The 21,849-nt window shown below is 40.2% G+C and overlaps 1 long non-coding RNA gene across 1 annotated transcript in view; it reads left to right on the top strand.

The window, feature by feature from the left end:
* The window catches only part of LOC116755668, a 48,773-nt gene that overhangs the window by 12,983 nt on the left and 13,941 nt on the right, over positions 1-21,849 (top strand). The window contains exon 5 of the long non-coding RNA XR_004350422.1: positions 14,135-14,263. This is a non-coding gene — a long non-coding RNA (uncharacterized LOC116755668). The remainder of the gene's footprint in view (positions 1-14,134; positions 14,264-21,849) is intronic.

The following is a 21,849-nucleotide window of genomic DNA, read 5'->3' as shown; positions in this document are numbered from 1 at the left end:
AAAACTATTTATCTACGAACACTATGGGTTCTACTCCCATAAATACCTTGAATCTGTCCAATTCTCTGCATTTTCTTGACTCTTACCTTAGGCAAAGACATCATAATATTTCTTCTAGGCTACTGCGGTAGCTTCTTACCTGGGATCCCTGCTTCCAAGCTTGCACATAGCAAACTTTTAGAAGCATAAATCAGATCACGCCACTGCTTAAAATCCTCCAAGTCTTTATGATTTACAGAACCATACATGTCCTAGCTCTGGTCTACCAACCCTTCCTTTGGTTCCTCACAGCACCAGGCTCATTCCTTCCCTAGAGTTTTTGACCCAGCTCTTCCTCTGCCTAGAATGAGCTTCTCTCTCATTCTCACAGCGCACATTCAATATTCTCTTCTTATCTAAAAAGTCACCGCCTCAGAGAATCCTTCCCAGGGTACCCACCTAGAGTACTTATTCAGTCATTTTCTCTACTATCAGCCTATTTTAATTCTATGGATAACACTTATTACTCTCTGATATTTTTCTTGTCTGTTTATTGTCTAACGCCCACCACTCCTTGAGAGAAGTGACCTCATCCATCTTTACTCAACTAGTATCATCAGTGCCTGGAACTTAAAAAAAAAAAAAAAAAAAAATCACTCAGTGCCTATTTCTAGAATGAATGGATTAACAGATGGCCTTAGGGGCCATCTAGTCCGACTTCCTCACTTTCAGAGGTGAGAAAACCAGAGAGAAAAGCGACTTGCCAAAGATGATGTAGTTCTCAGGCCCTTTGGCTTATTGTTTTAAATTTGTTCCTTGTTATAGTGGCCTCAACTACATCTCAAGGCAACTATCTTTACTTGTACTCTTGGCTCTGCCAATTTCACTAGTTCATCATCTCACCTTAGGGTCATATCTTATTAGCGTTATCCTACCCAAGGATGTTTGGGATAGGAGCCAACTCTACATTCTATTGTGTCAGTTTGCCATTAACACAGGTCATATTTTTCCTGGGGCAGTTATAAGTTTATAAACAAAGCTTATAGAGACCTGACTTTTTGGCTGTTCTCACCTGCTGACCCACTAAAAACCCACCTTTTTACCAAACTAGGTACTTGATAGTGTTTATGTGCAGGGTAGAATTATAAATCTATTTTGTCATCATCGTAGTGGCCCAGTTTACAGGGCAGTCATGGTTTGGCAGAAAGACCTTCGCCTTGGGAAACCTGGTTTTTCGTCCATTCTATTACTCAGAAGCTGTCTGAGCTTAAGCAAGCCCTTAATACTCTAAGCTTCAATTTCGTAGCCTGTCCAGCTTTGCCATGAGCAGGGAAAAAACAACAACAAAACCAAAAAAACCAATAACCACTCTCTCACACTTCCTCTCAAGCACTCTCTCTCACTTCCTCTCAAGCACTCTCTCTCACTTCCTCTCTCCCCTTTTTTTTTCTTCTATTTTTTGCCCAATGCAGGATCTTTGCGGGATCTTAGTTCCCCGACCAAGGATGGAACCCGCACTCCCTGTAATAGAAGCACACAGTCTTAACCACTGGACCGCCAGGGAAGTCCCTCTCTTCCCTTCTTTATTTGGAATAACAAATATGAAAATTCACTTCACAGGGACTAAGTGAACTTATTAATAAACCAGTTAGTTGGATTAAATCAACTCATGAATGTGAAGGCATTTTGCTAAGTGTAAAATGCATTACAGATATAAGGGATTAGATGTAAGGGATTGCTTACATTCATCAGTTTCTAATGTATTAAATATACAGCCGTCAGTAATTGTGATTTTGGTTAAGTCCCTGTTACATGTCAAACTTTCAAAGCAAGCGTCTTCTTATCCAGTATACTTCTGAATAATGATTTTAATTATTCTTTTTAATAAAAGTACTGTGTTCACTGTAACTAATCCAAATGATATAAAATGAAAATGGAAAAGTCTACTCTTTCACCTCAAACTCCACAAGTATAAGCCCCAGAAATAAGCAGTTAGCATTAGTTATTTTTAGTTACTACTCATAATAGCTAACTTAACAGCTAACATAATGATAGTTTAGTACTTCACTGTGAGTCTGATGTTGTTATAAGCACTTCATGTATGAACTTATTTTGGTGCTTACAATAACCCTGTGGCTTAAATATTACTGTTATCCTCATCTGATACGTGAGCAAACTGAGGCACAGAGCTGGGAAGCTATCTGCCTGGTGTCACACAGGCATTTGGGCTCAGGCAGACTGGCTCCAAAGCTCACGCTCTCAGTCACTATAAACAGCGTATCTCGGACACCGTTCCATTTGCGTATACAGAGATCTACTGCGTAATTTTAGTACCTACAGAACAACTCCGTTGTGTGATGGCGCTTATCAGCTCCCAATCGATGAGAATTTTTATTCTCTTCCACATTTTTCATTATGAGAACCTGCTAAAAATTAAAAATTGAACTGCCCTGGACAACCTCATACTTCTGTGCGAGTGTGCCTGTGGCATATACTTCTAGAAGTGAGTAGCTGAAACAAAGGACGTGTACACTGAACTTTTTGAGCGCCACCACCACCTTGCCTTCTGTAATGATTACTGATTTTCACCTGGAGTCTACCAACCACCAGCATCACTGAGCGAACTGGTTATTTTTACGTGCTACTGTTTTTTTCTCTAATTGTGTTTTACATCTCATTGCTCTGCTGTTTGACAAGGAATTTTACCATATGGTAAATACAGCATTTGGGGAAAGCTCCTCCTAGGCCTGTGGGGTGATGTCTCTGCTCCTGGGCCTAAGGTGAGCAGGAATCCAGGGACCTCCCTGCTTGTGCTGCCTGATACCTGAGGCTCTGGAGAAATTACTGTGTGACCGTGCACCTTGGCTCAGCCTGAGAGCTACCTGTGACAGATTTAGTGGCTCTGAAACATTTATCCAAGCAGAACCTCTAAACCAATATACGTTTTCACTCACATGCACCCTAGGAAGAGAAGGAGAACTCTACGGAGTGAAGCTCCACAGAAATGTAGTCTACCCCGCACTTCACCCTTGGAAACTTCTTGAGAAATGAAATTCATTTCTTCCAATCCCAGGTCTGTCTTTCTTTAACCAGTTTTTCTCGGTCGGTCGGTACGGAAAAGTACATTAATAAAAGGAAATTAACAAGGTCCTTCAATCAACTACTATTTCATTATTTGCTTTGTAAGAGAAAATATTGAATAGTCTATGGTTCTTGCCTCCAAGAAACTTGCAGTCTGCTCCCACCTTTGTAGGTATGGAGGCTGGAGAAATGGCTTGAGTTTATCAAGGAAGGAATTTAGAGCAATAAGGAAGAACATAGAAGGAAAACTACTAATAGTATTATCCCTAGTTTCCTGATGATAAAAATAAAGCTCAGAGAGATTATGTGACTTAGCAGAGCTTACTCAAGTAGAAAGTAGTAAAGTTAAACAGTTCAAACTCTGGTTCCAGTTTCAAAGATCACATATTCTCTACTGCACTTGCTGGTGGTCTCCAAACCTGATTAATGCAGGGTTGTAGTTTCAACTACTTAACATATTGACGTCCTTCTGTGTACTACATGCACGCAGAAAGAAATGCCGGATAAAATATAACAAAACTATTTGATATACATTGCCAAGGAAGAAAGAGAGGGAGAGAGAAAGGAAATTCTTACAGGCCAAAAATAAAGAAGAATCTCATAACCGATACGGTAAGTGCATGAGCTGATGCCAGAACAAAGAGGATATCAGACATGGCTATATGACCTAACGGCTAGGGGCTGTGGTTTCTAACACATGTCTAGAACAAAAGACTTGCCTTTGGGCCTGTGAAAGGTGAGGAGTTGGAACTGAAATAGAGCTGCTCCCACCATATAAAGGGACTATGAAACATCGTTCACTTACTTACTACAAACGCACAAGTGGCAAAATTCTCACTGATTAGATATCTGGATGGGAAGAAGTTCCACACGATAAATGGCAATTTAAAAATCTATGTTATGCACAGGTGTAGAATCCAAATTTTAGACTATTTTCATAGAATAGGAATCCCAAATGGAGATACTTATGGAGATACTGGAAATATTTCTGACCAGTGAAACTCCTGGAATCCTCAGAAAAATCAAATGTAAGACTTCTCTGAATGGTTACCACCAAATCTTTCAGTACACACAGGGATTCCACAGGGAAATATAACCTAGCCGAAAATATGCTCACAATTAAAAAGTACAGATTAAGTAAGAAAGTGGTTCACAACATGGGAGAGTCAGCAGATACATGTGGGAGGAACAGCACCACAAGAACCTGAGATATAATGATCAAAAGCTGTCTGTAAATTAAGTATATTTACAATCATTGAAGAGATAAAGGGAGAAATAACAACCCTCATAAAAAAACCGGGCATTCAAAAAGAACAAGCAGATATGAAACACAACCCAATAGAACGATTCAAAATGAAAAGCTGTGAATAAAATGAAACACAATGACCAATTTAAGAGCAGATTGGGACAGTTAGTTATAGAGAGAATTGATGATATGAAAGATGTACGTGAGAAAATTACCCAGAGGGAGATAAAGAGATATGAAACCCAAAGGAGAGGTTAGGATAAATGGATGATCAAACTAGAAACTGGAGGAATCAGATTCCCTGATTTCAGGCTATATTACCAAGCTACAGTCATCAAAACAATATGGTACTAGCACAAAAACAGAAATACAGATCAATGAAACAGGACAAAAAGCCCAGAAATAAACCCACACACCTATGGTCAATTAATCTACAACAAAGAAGGCAAGACTATACAATGGAGAAAAGACAGTCTCTTCAATAAATGGTGCTGGGAAAACTGGACAGTTACATGTAAAAAAAATGAAATTAGAACATCTCTAACAACATACACAAAAATAAACTCAAAATGGATTAAAGACCTAAATATAAGGCCAGCTGCTATAAAACGCTTAGAGGAAAACATAGGCAGAACACTCTATGACATAAATCACAGCAGTATCTTTTTGGATCCATCTCTTAGAGTAATCAAAATAAAAACAAAAATAAACCAATGGGATCTGATTGAACTTAAAAGCTTTTAAGCCATAAACAAAATGAAAAGATAGCCCACACGATGGGAGAAGATATTTGCAAACAAGGCGACTGACAAGGGGTTAATCTCCAAAATATAAAAACAGCTCACGCATCTCTATATCAAAAAAAAAAAAAAAAAAAAAAAACAATCAAAAAAACGGGCATATGAACTAAATAGACATTTCTCCAAAGAAGACATACAGATGGCCAAAAAGTACATGAAGAGGTGCTCAACATCACTAATTATGAGAGAAATGCAAATCAAAACTACAGTGAGAGATCACCTCACATGGGTCAGAATGGCCATCATCAAAAAATCTACAAATGATAAATGCTGGAGAAGGTGTGGAGAAGTGGGGACCCTCCTACACTGTTGGTGGGAATGTAAATTGGTACAGTCACTATGGAGAACAGTATGGAGGTTCCTTAAAATACTAAAAATAAAACTACCTATGATCCAGCAATCCCACTCCTGGGCATATATCTGGAGAAAACCATAATTTGAAAAGGTACATGCACCCCAATGTTCATTGCAGCACTATTTACAAAAGCAAAGACATGGAAGCAACCTAAATATCCATCGACAGATGAATGGATAAAGAAGATGTCGTACATATACACGATGGAATATTACTCAGCCATAAAAAAGAATGAAATAATGCCATTTGCAGCAACATGGATGGACCTAGAGATGATCATACTAAGTGAACTAAGTCAGAGAAAGACAAATATCATATCACGATATCACTTACATGTGAAATCTAAAAAAAATAATACAAATGAACTTACTTATAAAACAGATTCACAGACTTCAAAAACAAACTTACGGTTACCAAAGGAAAAACGTGGGTGGGAGGGATAAATTAGCAGTTTGGGATTAACATATACACACTACTATATATAAAACAGATAATCAACTAGGACCTACTTTATAGCACCGGGAGCTCTACTCAATATTCCGTAATAACCTATATGGAAAAAGAACCCGAGAAAGAATGGATATATGTGTACATATAACTGAATCACTTTGCTGTACACCTGAAACTAATTTCACTCATCTGATAAAAATTAGTTGAAGAAAAAAAGATCGGTAACACCCAGTGTTGGTGAAATTGTGGAGAAATGGGCATAACTTTGCTGTTGCTAGTATAAGTTGGTACATAGCTTCTAGACAGAAAGTTGGTAGTATGTAAGCAAAGTCTTAATTCTTTTTTTTTTTTTTTTGCTCAGCAAATCCATATAGAAATATATTTTTTAAAAAATTGAACAAGTGTAACATTGTTTATATTAAGAAAAAATTGGGAACTTAAATATCCCCAAATAGGAACTAATACAATATGGTGCTATACAATGGAATATAGTTAGCAAAAATATTAATAATATATAGGTAATAATAAAAAATGAAGAATAGCTGAAATATTATAATTTTGGTAAATTATAGATCAGAACACATAAAACGCCAAGAAAGAGTGGTACTAAGAATTGGTAATGATTATCTCTGGGTGGTTGGAACTTATGGTTAGTTTTCTTTTTGCGTAGTATTGCTTATAAATTTTGTAATGAAATTTTATTTTTTAACAATAAGATACAATGATTTGTTGATAAAACTTTTTAATCTGAGATAATACTGAATATGGCAAAAAGATTACAACTATGTATAAATTAAAAGAATAAAGGATATAAATAAAGGAAAAAAGGAGGAAGGGCTGAAAACTCTCTCCTTATAGTTTTCTTTGGCCAGTGAAACATGGGGCAAATGTTTTCTACTTATGACTTTTTCATACTTTCTAATATAATACCAATTTTATTCTTAGAAGAATGAGTAGGAAATTTATTTTTTAAATATAAAATTGAACTTAATAAAGTAATCAGCATCTTTCCATCATATCTTACACACCTCTCTGCTCTGTCAAATGTCCATACTGAGTCCTAGTGCCAAGTTTCTGGGCTCCAACCAGGCCACCACATTAGGTAAGTTTACATACAAATATTGCTGCTGAATTTATGATTTGAATCATGAAAACAAAGGCTTGGAAACTTTTCTAGAATCCTCTCAGGATTCTAGCAGGGAGCTGGGTGGGATTCGAACTGGCTGGTTTCCACTCAACATTCCATCTTAGTCTCCAGTGCGGATGGGGAGTGATGAGATCCTGTTCGAGACCCAAGTTGTAGTGCATTGGTTTTTTGGCTGGAACTCCTCACACATATGGTTTGCCTTTCTGCAATCAAGCAGAGGGCTCCTTGCCTGCACCAGTCTGGATGTCAGCAGGTGGCCTGCTGTCCCCCAAAGCCTTCTGCATGAATTACTGTGTGTGGTTTCTACACATTGAAACATGGAACCCACACACATCCACACCTCCCTGCCCCCCACCCCCTCAACATACACTCTGTATTCCATTAGAAGCCTGTTCCGTTTGGCCACGATATTGGGCCACCGGCAGACCTTCAAAGAATCACCAAGTTTCCATCTGCTAAGATACCATATTTCTTTTCCCCTTTCCAGATAAAGCACACTCTCTGGTCCCTTTCCAACTCCTTGGTTCTTTCCTCTCCAGTCCTGCCTTTGCAGAGCCACCTGAATGAACTGATCTTGTCACTCCATGGCCCTTGAATCTTCTGTGGCTTCCCATCACATTCAGGATAATATATGTATTCCTTGGATGGCTAGCCGGGTCCTTCGTGATATGCCCCCAACTTACCGAGTTAGCCCTCACTGTCACCACAGACTTCCCACCTTCCGCTATTTCTCTAACACACTGTATTTGGACTTGACCTGCTTTCTCACTTGCATCTGCTTTTCCACAGGTTGTTCCCTTCCCTTCTTCCCTTGGTCCCCCCGTCAATGCCTCCTTGTCTTTCAAAACGCAATTTGAGTGTCATCCCTACTGAGAGAAACCTTTTCTGCCTCTCCCTCCCTCCCTCCCTCTCACCTCCCTTGTCCCCCCCATTCAGTCCAAGGCTCTCTCACACATGACCCCTACAAACAGCTAAGAGTATTTGCTGGCCCATCTCTGTCCTTGATTGGGTCTTGAGGTCCTTGCAAGCAAGGGCTGGGTTTTTCTATGACTTTATTCCAGTGCCTAGCCTACTTTCATCGTTTCCAGTCAATAGCAAGCACTCAAAAATATGTCCAATAAAAATTTCACTCTTGGGTATGATCCCAACATATGCAAGACATGTACAAGAATGTTCAAAGCAGCATTTTCTGGTTTAGTCCCAAACTGTAAATAACCCAAATATCTCGTAACCATAGAATGGGTAAGTAAATCATGGCATTTAAAATAAATAAATCCTATACAACAGTGAGACTGACTGACTGTGAATGCATTTCACAAACGTAATGTTGAGTGAAGGAAGCCAGAAATAAATGATGCAGAATTCCATTTATATAAGCTCAAAAAGCAGGTAAAAGTTATATATGGTGTTAGAAATCATGAGAATAGTTACTCTCCAATGTGCAGGGTAACTGATAGAAGGGGCATCTGGGACCCCAGTAGTGTCTACTTCTTGATCTGGGTGCTGGCTGTGGAGTTCTCATCCAGCTGTATGTTTATGATTTGGGCATGTATCTGTCTCTCACATTTTAATAAAAATTTTAATTTAGAGACGTTCCCCTTGTGAAACATGTTTCTCTGTGGCATTGACGACAGTGACAGAAGTGGGGAGTGTAGGTTTGACTCAAATGAATTTCCAGGCTTCACTAATGCTCTTTTCCCCACTCAGAGCAGTGTTTCGTGGCAGAAAGGAAAATTTTAAAAAAAAAAGGAAAATCTCTCCCGTACAGAGTTTAGCATTTGCTTTAAATGTGATACTCAGTGGTGTCAGCAGGTGTTAATTTGAATAGTTCGACTTCGCCACTTGAATTTCGGCAAGCTCAAATAATTTTAGAATGAGTCAGGGTATAAATAAATAGCTATAACTGCAATTTCACTCTTTGCTTGCTATCTTCATCCTTCTGCTTTTAAGGCTTCTGTCACCGATAGGCATAAGCTTATTGGCATGCACACATCAGTCAAACCTTCTATATACTTTGTTGATTCACAGTTCACTGCTGCAGTTGAAAATTGGGTTTTTTCCCTCTTGGTGTAAGGATTGTGGTTAATTATCGAAATTAACATCTTTGAGCTAATAGGAGTTTTTCCCCTCCCTTCCAAATCTTAAGGGCTCTAGAAATCCCAGACTATGGGACATCTTTAAAAACACATTTTCTTCTCTTTAAACAGATCAGTGTGGGAAAGGAGCCTTGAACCCTTGTCTCTGAAATCATTGCAGCCATTTTGGCTGTGGCCTTCTGCAGCCTCCACGCTGGAGCCCATCCAGCCATCAGTGCGGGAACTCACCGAGTTTCTCTCTCAAGTTCTGTAATAAAGGCCTTTCGGTGTCTGCACAGATGGGAATTCTGCCACCTTCTCATTTCACATTTCCTGCACTTTTCTTCCTAAGCACTCTACTGCCCAAAATAGAATCACCGTTTTTTAAGTCCCTGTGTAGGAATTTACAGGGAGAACGGACAGGGTCTCTGGAGCTCCCTGTAATTATCACACCCTGAAGTAATTTTTCTACTGGCTACGAGGTAGATAAAGGATTCAGAAGGATGCTCCGAGTGTCTCTCAGAGAACAGCGTGGATTTTCTTTCAGGGGAATAGTTGGGGAGGAACCCATCGCGAGGCAGGGCATTAGCGCTGACTCTGTGGACAGCGAGGATACAATAGGACGGGCCTGTGCCAGCCCTGCCACCCATGAACCCCCTTCATGAGTCCTCTGCTCTCCTGAGGTCTCTTCCTGATGGGATATATCCTTCCTCTCTACCTTTTTTTTTGAGGGGGGGGAGATGTTCCCAAAGGGATCAACTCCCCTTACTCCTCTCTGCCTAGTTGAATTATCTCCATCCTTTAAGGTCTTGTTCAAATCTCGCCTCCTCTGGGAAGCCTTCCTGGATGACTTCAGCTAGAAGTGATTTCCCCCTTGTTTGAATTTTTAGATCCCTTAATGACTGTACATTCTGGGGGTGCCCACATGAAATATAATTTACAGCAATAATAAATATTAACTGAGTACTTATGTGCCAGGCATTATTCTTGCCACTTTACTGATATAAAGTCAGAATCCATACAGTGACTCCATAAATTAGGCTGTATTATTATTCCCATTTTACAGATGAGGATCCCAGAGCCCATAGTGCTATCCTATCTCCCTCATCAGATTAGAAGCTCCATTTACCATCTCTTTGACTTACTGACTTGTCTCTTTTTCAGCACAAGGTTTAGGGACTTGCAGTTGGTGATTGTTCACCTCATATTTGTCCATTTAATTGTGTGCTTAAAGGACTTGAGATCATGAAAATAGCATTTGAAAATAATTTGTGTTACATATGCTACCTTTCCATTTCTGTCAACAGGGAGGATGGTGCAGTGCAGTAGGTGAGACTGATAAAAAATCGTAATAAAAGAAAAAAGACCTCATTTCATATGTACTGTACGCCAGGTACTGTGAGAAGTGGTATATGTTCACTCTCTTTCTTCTCAGCTTTCCCCCCGCCGCCCCCACAAAGATCAGAGAGACGTTGCAAAATGCTTGCAAAATGATCAAATAAGTAGATGAAGGCGTTTTAGCAAAAGGAATATGAATGTAGGAAGTCAAACAGATTCCTGGGTTCAGTCATTACCCAAGAATGCATGCCCTGAGGACCCTCGTTTGTAGGTGAACCACAAACTTGGCTCTAGGCTTCCTAGTGTTTGACAAAAAAGGATACACAATCAATTACAACACTTATATTGCCTTTAAGATAAAGATAAACCAGCTATTCAGAGGAAGCACACATAAATGTCACATCGAATAATTTCCTAATACAATTCTCAGTGCAGGCCAGTCTCATTTTGCTGAAGGGCAGAATGGTAAAATCCATTCGAGGAAGAGACAGAACTATAGGGTCTAGCTATGCAGTCTAATTTGGTTTAAGACATTCATAGACTGTACACATTTCAGGAAACTCTCTCTCAAGTGGGCTCCATACTATCTGCTCCAGACAATTACCTTTCCACCTTCAACTAAAAGCTGAATAGGAGTTTTCCTTTAACACCTATTAACAGTCTGTAAAACTAGCATGCCCAGGAAGAGATTTTGGAAAACCTAGTCGTACAGGCAACATAAATCTTTAAAAATTGAGGTTTTCAGTGGGGAAAATGAAATGCAAACTCCTTTCCGCGATTTATGATGCTTTTCACAACCCAACCTCAACCTGCCGTTCCAGACCTAATTTATTCCCACCCCTCACCCTTCACCATCTTTGTTTAGCCCAAACTACATAGAGTTCCAGGAATATACTCCATACTCTCTCATTGAGACCTCATAGATGCTTCCTGAAACATCCTTTCTTCTCTCCCTTATCCCCTGGCTTCTCTGCCTACTGGGGCTTGAAGGATGTCAACTTTTCTGATTCCACCTAACAATTAATCTTACCCTTTACTACGCTTCCATAGCACTTTGCTTCTATCACATTTTATTATCCCCTTTTGTTAGCTTCTTTGATTTTTCTGCCAAACTGTGACCTCCTCCAGCGTGGAATGTGTCTTATTTAACTTTTTTTCCTAGCACTGGGGACATAGTCTGACCTGGATTTATTTCATCAAATATTTATTGAGTGCTTCCTGTACTGACAAAGCTGGGACAATTTCCATCCTGCAACGCTAAGTAAAAAAAAGCATGAGTTACTCCATGGTGACCTAAATATGTTTCCACTATTCTTTGAAGCCATCCAGTATTGTGTAGACGGATTGCTCTATATGGCTTGATTTAGAAAAGGATGACCCAGTAAATAGGTTGGACCATGAACTGATTCTACTGAACTCTTTCTTTTTCCTGACTCAGTATTTCCCAGATTTGAAAAGCTCCAAAGGAAGCTGCACTTGTATGTTGCTATTTATTCCAAGTGCCTTCTCTCGTTTGTGTAACATCTGTGATGCCAAAGAACTTTGGAAAATTACACTTGGCATAAGGATGCATCACTTCATCCACCAATAAAACGTATGCCCCTTACAAGTCAAACAGAGCAACCATCCCAGGAGACCTTCATAATTTTACCGCAGAGCTAAGAGGAGGGTCAGAAATCTTAAAAAGCTGTCTACTCCTCCATGATCTCTTGACATGAATAGGATATTTAAGAACTAAGTTACCAAATTTCATTGTCAATGAAACAACCTATTGAATGGAGGCTGTATACAGTAAGTATCGTGCAAATCTGACCTTATTTCTGGACTTCCAGAGCACTTCATCAGCCGTCCGTTACAAAAACCCATATTGTGGCCATTCAGATCCACATAAACACTGTGCAAATATGAGAATGTTTCCATAAATGGTGTTCCAAAAATGTGTTGAGCAAGCAATGGAAGCATTTGAGATACAGAAATCAGAACCAGTATTGGAATTTACTTTACATCAAATTGTTTATATTTATAACTAGCCTAACAGAGTTTCTTTTGCTTTGTTAAGTATATACTCAAAGTAGAATGACACTAGTGAAATTTGTTAGGAAATGTTATTTTACTTTACAAAGGATGTTCAATATAACAGAACATACATCTTTCAGCAGAAGGTAGATCTAGTGGACAAGAAAGATTAAGTCCAGGACCTTATAAATTCACCATTAGTTTTCTATTTTTATTTTCAAAACCTCACCAAATTTATATTGAGAGTTAATTGTGTGCCAGCCTCTGTAGTTGGTACCAGAGAAAGAAAGATGACTAAAATACTCTATCCAGGTGGAGATTATACTACATTAGGGAAGACAGACCAGCAAAGATACAATTTCAACATTATATTATATAAATTCTAAGTTGCAGATACTCACGAGTGCTATGGAAACTCAGAGGAAAGGCATTGAGGAGAGGTCAATGAAAGGCTTCCGGAAGTTGCTGAGTCTTAGAAGGATGAGCAAAGTGAGCACCATTTATCAGATGGAGAAAAAATGACAATGAAATAAGAACAGTAGGGACCAAAGACAAGATCTGGGATATCCCATAGATTAAGGGGTAGGTGGAGGAAAAGGAGACTTTGAAGGGGATCAAGAAGTGATGAGAGAGATAGAAATAGAACCGGGAGAAAATAGTGCCAGAGAAGCCTGTTGTGCAGAGCAAGAAATTATAGACAGCAACTCAAGGAGAAGGTAATATTCAACAGTAAAGTACAGAGAAAAAGTAGAGAGAAGACATCATTGCTAATTATTAGAGAAATGCAAATCAAAACTACAGTGAGGTACCACCTCACACTGGTCAGAATGGCCATCATTAAAAACGTCTGCAATTAATAAATGCTGGCGAGAGTGTGGAGAAATGGGAACCCTCTTACACTGTTGGTGGGAATGTAAATTGGTGCAGCCACTATGGAGAACAGTATGGAGATTCCTGAAAAGACTAAAAATTGAGTTGCCACATGATCCAGAAATCTCACTCCTGGGCATATACACAGACAAAACTACAATCCAAAAAGATATATGTACCCCTACGTTCATAGCAGCACTACTTACAATAGCCAAGACATGGAAACAGCCTAAATGTCCATCAACAGATGAATGGATAAAGAAGATGTGTGTGTGTGTGTGTGTGTGTGTGTGTGTGTGTGTGTGTATGATGGAATATTACTCAGCCATTAAAAAGAATGAAACAATGCCATTTCCAGCAGCATGGATGGACAGAGATTATCATACTAAGTGAAGTAAGTCAGAAAGAGAAAGACAAATACCATATGATATACTTAAATGTGGGATCTAAAATATGACATGAATCAACGTATCTGTGAAACAAAAAAAGACTCATAGAGAACAGACTTGTGGTTGCCAAGGGGGAGGGGGGGTGGAGGAGGGAAGGATTAGGAGTTTGGGATTAGCAGATACAGACTATTGTATATAGGATGGGTAAACAACAGGGTCCTACTATATGGCACAGGGAAGTATATTCAATATCTTATAATAAGCCATAATGGAAGAGAATAGGAAAAAGAATATATATATATGTATATGTATAACTGAGTCACTTTGCTGTACAGCAGAAATTAATACAACATTGTATACCAACTACAGTAAAATTTTTTTTAAAAAGTAGGGAGAAGAGAGGTTGGAGCAATGTCCCCAAGCTGATGGGAGGCCAAGTGTATGGGTTGGAAGAGTTGACCATGAGTACCTCTAATCCTCCAAGACCATAGGGAAAGATCCAAGAATGGAAGCAGAGGTAGGTAAACTTGGAGGTGGGAACACCACAGGATGGTACAGTTCAAGGCAGACGGCTTCAGTTTTTGTTGAAGTAGGTTACAAAGTCACATCTGCTGGTAGTAAGGACATTGAGACTGGGGAAAGAGCTGAGGGAAAATGGTAGCTTGGGAACATCAGAGAAGTAAGTAGAAGGAGAAATATCACTGATGGCAGGGGAGTGCATTGTGTTTGAGATGCCTCTGGTTTTCATGGTCGTGACTTTTTCCACCTGCAAGCAGAAGCCCAGGAACAGAGGCAGAAAAGAACAGCAAACATTTATTGAGCATTTCCTATGTACCTGAAACTTATCTTAGCATCTCTACATATTGTGGTAAGCAGAATAATGACCTTCTAGTAATGCCCACATCCTAATCTCTGGAATCTGTGAATTTGCTACATTATGTGGCAAAGGGGAATTAAGGTTACAGATGGAATGCAGGTTGCTGATCAGCCAACTGCGAAATAGGGAGATCATCCTAGATTATATGGGTTATGTGGGCCCAATATAATAATAAGGGTCCAAGAAGTAGAAGATGGAAGTGCAAGAGAAGATCAGAGTGATATGAAGTGAGAAGGACTTAACCTGCCATTGCTGGTTTTGAAGAAGGAGGAAGGGGCCCTGAGTCAAGGAATGTGGGTGGCCTCTAAAATCTAGAAAAGGCAAGGAAACGGATCCTACCCTCTAGCCTCTAAAAGGACGGCAGCCCTGCTGACAACTTGATTTTAACCCCTGAGGCTCTGCCAGACTTCTGATCTACAGAAACGTAAAACAGTAAATTGTATTATTGAATTTTTAAAATGTGTGGTAACTGGGTACAGCAGCAACATAAAACTAAAACCTATATATGTTTTCTTTTATCCTTCACAACATTATTTTATAGTTGGGCAGTTTGGGGAGTTGATCCTGGTTATTGACCTGGATGTCATGAAGGAGGTGGAGACAAATTTTGAGAAAGAAATGTTTCCAACTTGCAAGGTGTCTGCCTCAAGGGAAGCCTTTGTAGTATTTTTAGGCAAGGAATAATGGACCACTTCTGAAGGCCCAGAGGGTTCAAGGGATTCTGAGGACCCAGAGTACTCAATTCTTCCATCTAGATGTCCCCATTCTATGCCCCAGTATCCCATGCGTTCCCTATCAAACCTTGACTTTGGCGTATGAGATTTGGTGGGGCTACATATTAAGGCTTCTCTGTAATTTGTTTTTCACAGTCAGGTCCTGGGCCCGATTTTCAGCCCAATCTGCCTTCTGTCTGTGGTAGTGCAGGATCTCTTTAAGTCCGTGAGAGAGGCCTCTTGAGTTGCACATTATGCCCTGAATAAGTGGTTGGTTTGGTTGAGCCTGCCAACTCCACAGCCCTTATAGTTACCACTGGACTTTATCTCTCAAGTATTAGCAAGTTTGCAAATGCCAGTATCTCATCCCACCTGGCCTCAGGTGAGATGCTTAGTAATTGTGATATTACACAGCATACTCACCTTAAATGTCACTTCACCTAAATCCTAGGGAGTCCTTCCTTGACTCTTCAGTCTAAAACCTCATAAAATTCACCATCCCTACACACTATTTCTTTTATAATATGTATAACACTGTATTTTATTTTTGTGTCTAAAATTTATTGTTTGTACGCCCAGATATAATGAGGCCTTTTAAAATGCAGTGCTAGTTCAAGGCTTGGCACAAAATGGACTCAATAAATATTTGCAAAACAAATATCTGAATCTAATTCACTGAGCTTGAGTGTATTAACAATGCAGTATATGTGAAAAACATTTTAGTTGTAAAGAATTTTTATCTGTACCAAGCACTAGATGAAAACATTTTGTAATGTTCAAAACTGTGCCTTGGTGGATCAGTGATTTGATGCTACACCAAAAATAGCAGTACTTGTAGGAACTTTATGGATATTTATTATATAACAGTATTTCAAATGCTCACATCCATGTTTTTTGCAATATTTTTTGAAATGTGTCATTTTATCTTTAGAAAATGAATTCCGTGCAAAATTCGAGCTGTGAAAAACTGGCACATTTTGGGGGTTCTGAATGTGTAAATGATTATATATACAGTGAATAATTACTTTCCCTTTACCCACCAGCCAAATTGTTTAAATTCCTTTGAGGCTGGAGTTAAAAGAGAAAGGCAATATAGGGCCGAAACTAATACACCTCTGAAACGCCAGTCACAGAGGCACCAATCAGCTTTGAGCCCTGATGTAATTGAGCACTGGATATGTGTAAGAATGAGTTGCTTGCCACTGTCGCATGATTTGTATCTATAGTCAGAAAAATATGAGTCTTAAATGTCAGGTGCATATTGACATTCTCCACCCTGTTGAAGGAGGCCACGAGCTATCCCTTAATGTCCGTTTCTTCTCAGCCACCTAGGACATCAAATCAAGAAGCATCTTTGGAAGGCTCAGATTTTGAATTGTAAAGTGATCTAGCTATTACACAACTTGGGCAAGGGGAAATTAATCAAGCAGTAGATTTTTAAAGGAGAAATTTGGCCTGCATCTTTTATACATGAGTTGAAGGAGGCTTATGTTGAAAACATTTTCCAGAAACAAAATCCTTTGTGACTGTAATTCTTTCAACAGCTTAATGATAATTGCCCTGAAGTCATCATTAGAAATACGTAGGGGACTTCTGTGGTGGAGCATTGGTTAAGAAGCTCCCTGCCAATGCAGGGGACATGGATTTGAGCCCTAGTCTGGGAAGATCCCACATGCCACAGAGCAACTAAGCCCATGCACCACAACTACAGAGCCTGCACTCTAGGGCCCATGAGCCACAACTACAGAGCCTACATGCTGCAACTACTGAAGCCCACGTGCCTAGAACCCATGCTGTGCCACAAAGAGAGGCCACGGCAATGGGAGGCCTGTGCACCACAACAAGCAGTGGCCCCCGCTCACCGCAACTAGAGAAAGACCATGCACAGGAGCGAAGACCCAACGCAGCAATAAATAAAGAAGAAAAGGGGGTGAGGGAGAGAGGGAGGGAGAGAGTGAGACAGAGAGAGAGAGAGAGAGGAAGGGAGGGAGGGAGTGAGAGAGAGAAAGAAAAAGAGAGGAAGGGAGGGAGGGAGAAAGAGAGGAAGGGAGGGAGGGAGGAAGAAAGAAAGAAAAAGAAAGAAAGGAAGGAAAGAAAGAAAAGAAAGAAAGAAAAATAGAATGGGTATGCCAGCTTCTATAGCACATGAAATTTCTAGGATCAATCCCAAGTCCACCTCCTTATAATAGAGTGCTAGCTCTCACAGGCACAGGGCCTGCTTCTCATACTTTATTTAACGAATTTCCCAAACAACACTCTTCTAGATTATTTCCATAGGAGTACAAGAAACAAGTTATAATTCAAGGATTCAGTAACTGGCTGGGTGCCTTAGAGTTTCATGCTTTCCATTTCACATGGGGTTCAGATAGGAAAGAACACTGCTGGCTATCACAGTCTGAGAACATACCATGCACCAGTGGTATCGCCTGTATTATCTCATTCAGCCCTCTCTGTAACATCCTGACATGATTTTTCTAAATGTTGGTGACAAGGAAACTGAGACAAATCATCAATGGACACAAAAGTATGTATCAGAGCAAGGATACAAACCCAGCTCTAATAGGCTCCAAGGCTCATGCTCTTTCAACCATACTATCTGCTCTTCCCACCAACGTTAAGACCAATGCTTACCACTGGCCTGCAAAGAATGCTCCCAATTTTGGAATCTAAATTCAGCCCCCTGGAGAGTTTTCTCTCAGTGGCTCACAGCAGTATCTATTGACAGCACCAGTCGAATTAGTGGTGTCCTTAGGAAAAGCCCAGTTGAGCCCGTTCCCATCAGTGCCAACCGTCAGGAGCTGAAGTTGGTCCCCACTGAACAGTACACCCTGGAGCCTCTGTAGTAGGAACTCTCAGCAGCAGCAGGTGCTCTTAGAAGTGGTGGCTCCCAATTGTAGGTCACTTAAGCTGCCTTCTAGCCATCTCTCCTAGCAATGAGACCTCTTGCCAGTAAATAGGCAAATTATCATCAGGGTCCTCTGTGGGCTTTCCAGTCTCAGGTAGCTATGACTACCCAATAAGTGATGATGAATAAAGTCACATAGCTCTTTGGAGATCATTATTGCAATTTCAGTGCAAATTTCCACTCAGTGTTATACTTCTGGTTGTCCCTTCAGCCATATTCTATTTTGCTTGAGGCCAAGAAGTACTCAGCCTTCTCTTAATCTCCAAGGGGAACTATTCTCCAAAGAGAGAGGAATAGAGAACTACTTACTCTCTTCTGAAAGTACTGGATTCAGGTTATTTCAAGATGGACTGCTGTAAAAATCTGACTCTCTTCTTGGAGGCACAGAAGCATCTCAACAAATCAAGACCCCAAAAGAGTATAAGAAATTCCTTAGGTAGTATTCAAATGCAGTACTATTAGAAACCCAGTCTAATGCAGGCTACATACTGCATGTTCTCCTTTCTCTTCAGCTTTCTATGATAAATGATCTCTTAGCTTAAAAGAAAGCCTTTATTTGATTGAACTGTCTCTCTGGTTACCAACCAATCTCTCTATTGCCTTTAAGCATTTACATTCTGGACTAGAGATGAACCTGCTTCAATTCTATTTCCTCCTCTGTTTGCAATTTGATCTCTTTCCCCCAAATTCTAGTATGCTTGGATTCTAATGTAGGTGATTCCAATGACCTCTTTAAGTCCTCATTTTCCTTGCTCCCTCTTTAGAACTTTCCAGGTGAGAAACCAAGATCTCTGGCTCTCAGCACCATCTCACTAGTCACATGAGGGCACCATCTTGGAAGCAAATCCTCCAGCCCTCTGCTAATCATTATTACCCACCAGCTACTCCGCAGTTAACACTGCATGGAGTAGAGACAAGCCTTTCCCAGGAGTCTTGCCCAAATTGAAGATTTATGAGGAAGAGGGAAAAAATGCTACTGTTTTAAGCCACTGGTTTTTGTTTGTTTGTTTGTTTTTTTGTTTTTTTGTTTTTTTTTTTTTTGCGGTATGTGGGCCTCTCACTGTTGTGGTCTCTCCCGTTGCGGAGCACAGGCTCTGCACACGCAGGCTCAGTGGCCATGGCTCACGGGCCCAGCCGCTTCGCAGCATGTGGGATCCTCCCGGACCGGGGCGTGAACCCGCGTCCCCTGCATCGGCAGGTGGACTCCCAACCACTGCGCCACCAGGGAAGCCCTAAGCCACTGTTTTAACTAAACTATATGACTTTAATCCTAAAGGGCCTGACTATCCTCTGAATCCCCTAGTACCACTCATCTGTCATTGAACTCTGCTATCTTGAGTTAGAAATTATTTTTTCTTGTGTTTAGAGAATACCTTACCAGCTCAGTAATTAGCTTCTTGGAGACAGGTGTCTTAGACTACATTTGTGGAGTTTGCTGTATCTTGTAGCACAGTGACTTTTGAGGCAGTATATACTCTATAAATATTTCTTGGCTAATTAAATCAGAGATTATGTGTTCTATAAGATAAAATAATTTCTTACTGTGCCAGTTCGGCAAACATGAGATATGGTGTAGAGCAGACATATTAAAACCTACCCAGACTCTGGGTAGATAAGCACACTGACATTTAAGATACTAAAGTATTTGCATTATAGAAAATGTATATAATCACCAATTCTTCAATCCTCTAAAGTGCTTATTTAATGCTCCACTGGAATTTGATATCCAAATCTTGGAATTTATTTAAAAAGTCAAACCACATTAGAGTCTCATCACTCAACATATTTTTTTGATTAATGGGTTATAACACAAATGAAGCAAGTTTGCAGTTAATGAGCTACAAATAATCTATCTGTAAATAATAATTACTACTAATATACAAATTAGTTAGACTTCAGGTTTGTTCTAACTCTTTGTATTTACACCAATTTATTTCCTTTACCCTAATCAGCTAAGTTTCATCTAAAGATAATTAGAGATGACTTCTGGAATGGCAATATGAAGAATTCTGCAAACTAACTCCCACAAAAACAACCTTAATTGGTCAAAATTATTTCAAATAACAATAACTATTTAAAAATCTCTGTAAGATGCCCAAGGAAATACAGAAATTGAGGAAACATTTATCTAAGAAAATCTAATAAAACTTGGACAGAACAGTGAGCACCTATGTCACTTGAGTCAGGGTCTAGTCCCTCCCTTGCTCCTCCCCCATGGCTCAGCACAATGGAAACTCCACTTCAGAGGGGGCTCCCTCTATACCAAGCTACCAGTCAAGCACTAGAGTATCTCTCTGGGATCGACAGGCTGCCAACACTTCTCACCCTCCCCTAGCCACCTGCAGCAAAGGCTAATTTTTAGACAAGTGTGGTCATGAGGTCAGGGGCTCCCTTCTTCCGTCCAGCTCCTTTTGTAGCCCCACTGGTTCTATCCCACGCAAAGAGGGCTGATAATACTGGGGCCAATTACCCTCACCACAGTTTGCTCATAGGGAGAATATTTCACACTGGGAGAAGAAAGCTGAGAGGACAAGAGGCTACCGCCCCTTCCCATTGCCCTCCTCAATAGAGCAGGAATGGTACTCTAAGAGAAGTGGGTCATTGTCCCTGCTCTCAGATCCAAAGCAGTGGCTCTGATATTTTGCTTAGAGGGAGAGGCAGGCCAAAAGAATATGAATTTGAATTGATTTGCAACAGAATGTGGAGAAGCTCAATCCTACGTGCATTCTCAAACAACAATGGAGGTTCTGGTGGTAAGCAATTCAGAGGAGGTTGGTAGCTCCATGAAAGCAAGAAGAAAAACTACAGGCCAGCTGGATTACCAGAGGAAATGAGGTAAAGAGAGAACTGCTAAGATGAGCAGTCCTGGAGTCAAAAAACACCTGAAATACTGGCCCTATGAAGAGGTCCAAATTTAATTGTATCAGACTGTGGAGCAATGTATGTATTAGGACATTATCAATAACAAAAATCAACCAGGAATTAGTGGAGCCTAACAGCTGGATGTAATACCAACAGAGACAAACAGCTTAACAGAGAGATCAGAAAAATAGACAAAGAGAGCCCTACTAAAACCAGTCATCCCAGAGCAACTGTGCCCATGCCTAGCCTGCATCCTCTTAAGAATGACATCAGAGACTTCACAATGCATGAAACATAGATATCACTAAAATACTCCAGCCAAGTTACTAAACAAATAAGCAAACAAATAGCAACAAGAAGGCTGGGGGAAGAGAAATCAGATCCAGAGTTCCTACAATATATTATAAAAAATGTTCTGTTTTCAGGGGGGAAAAAAAAGGGAGAAATGTAAAGAAGCAGGATAGTATGACCAATATATGGCAGCTGGGGGAGTGGAGGAGGAGAAACCACCTCTAAGATGGCCCAGATACCTGACTTAATAGACTTCACAACATCCATCATAATATGTTCAAAGAACTAAAGGAAACCATGCATTAAAAAGTAAAGCAAGGGACAACTAGGGAACCTGCTGGACGCTGGTGGGAAACCTCGACACCCAAGGAGATGGGAGGAACCCCCAAGCGAACTGGTAAAACGGGGGGGAACTGAGGGGGTAGGAGAGGTGGAAGCCAGACAGGACTGGTGCC

This window comes from Phocoena sinus, chromosome 6, assembly GCF_008692025.1.
Source record: "Phocoena sinus isolate mPhoSin1 chromosome 6, mPhoSin1.pri, whole genome shotgun sequence".
NCBI classification, from domain to species: domain Eukaryota; kingdom Metazoa; phylum Chordata; class Mammalia; order Artiodactyla; family Phocoenidae; genus Phocoena; species Phocoena sinus.
This window is presented reverse-complemented; position numbering and strand designations above follow the sequence as displayed.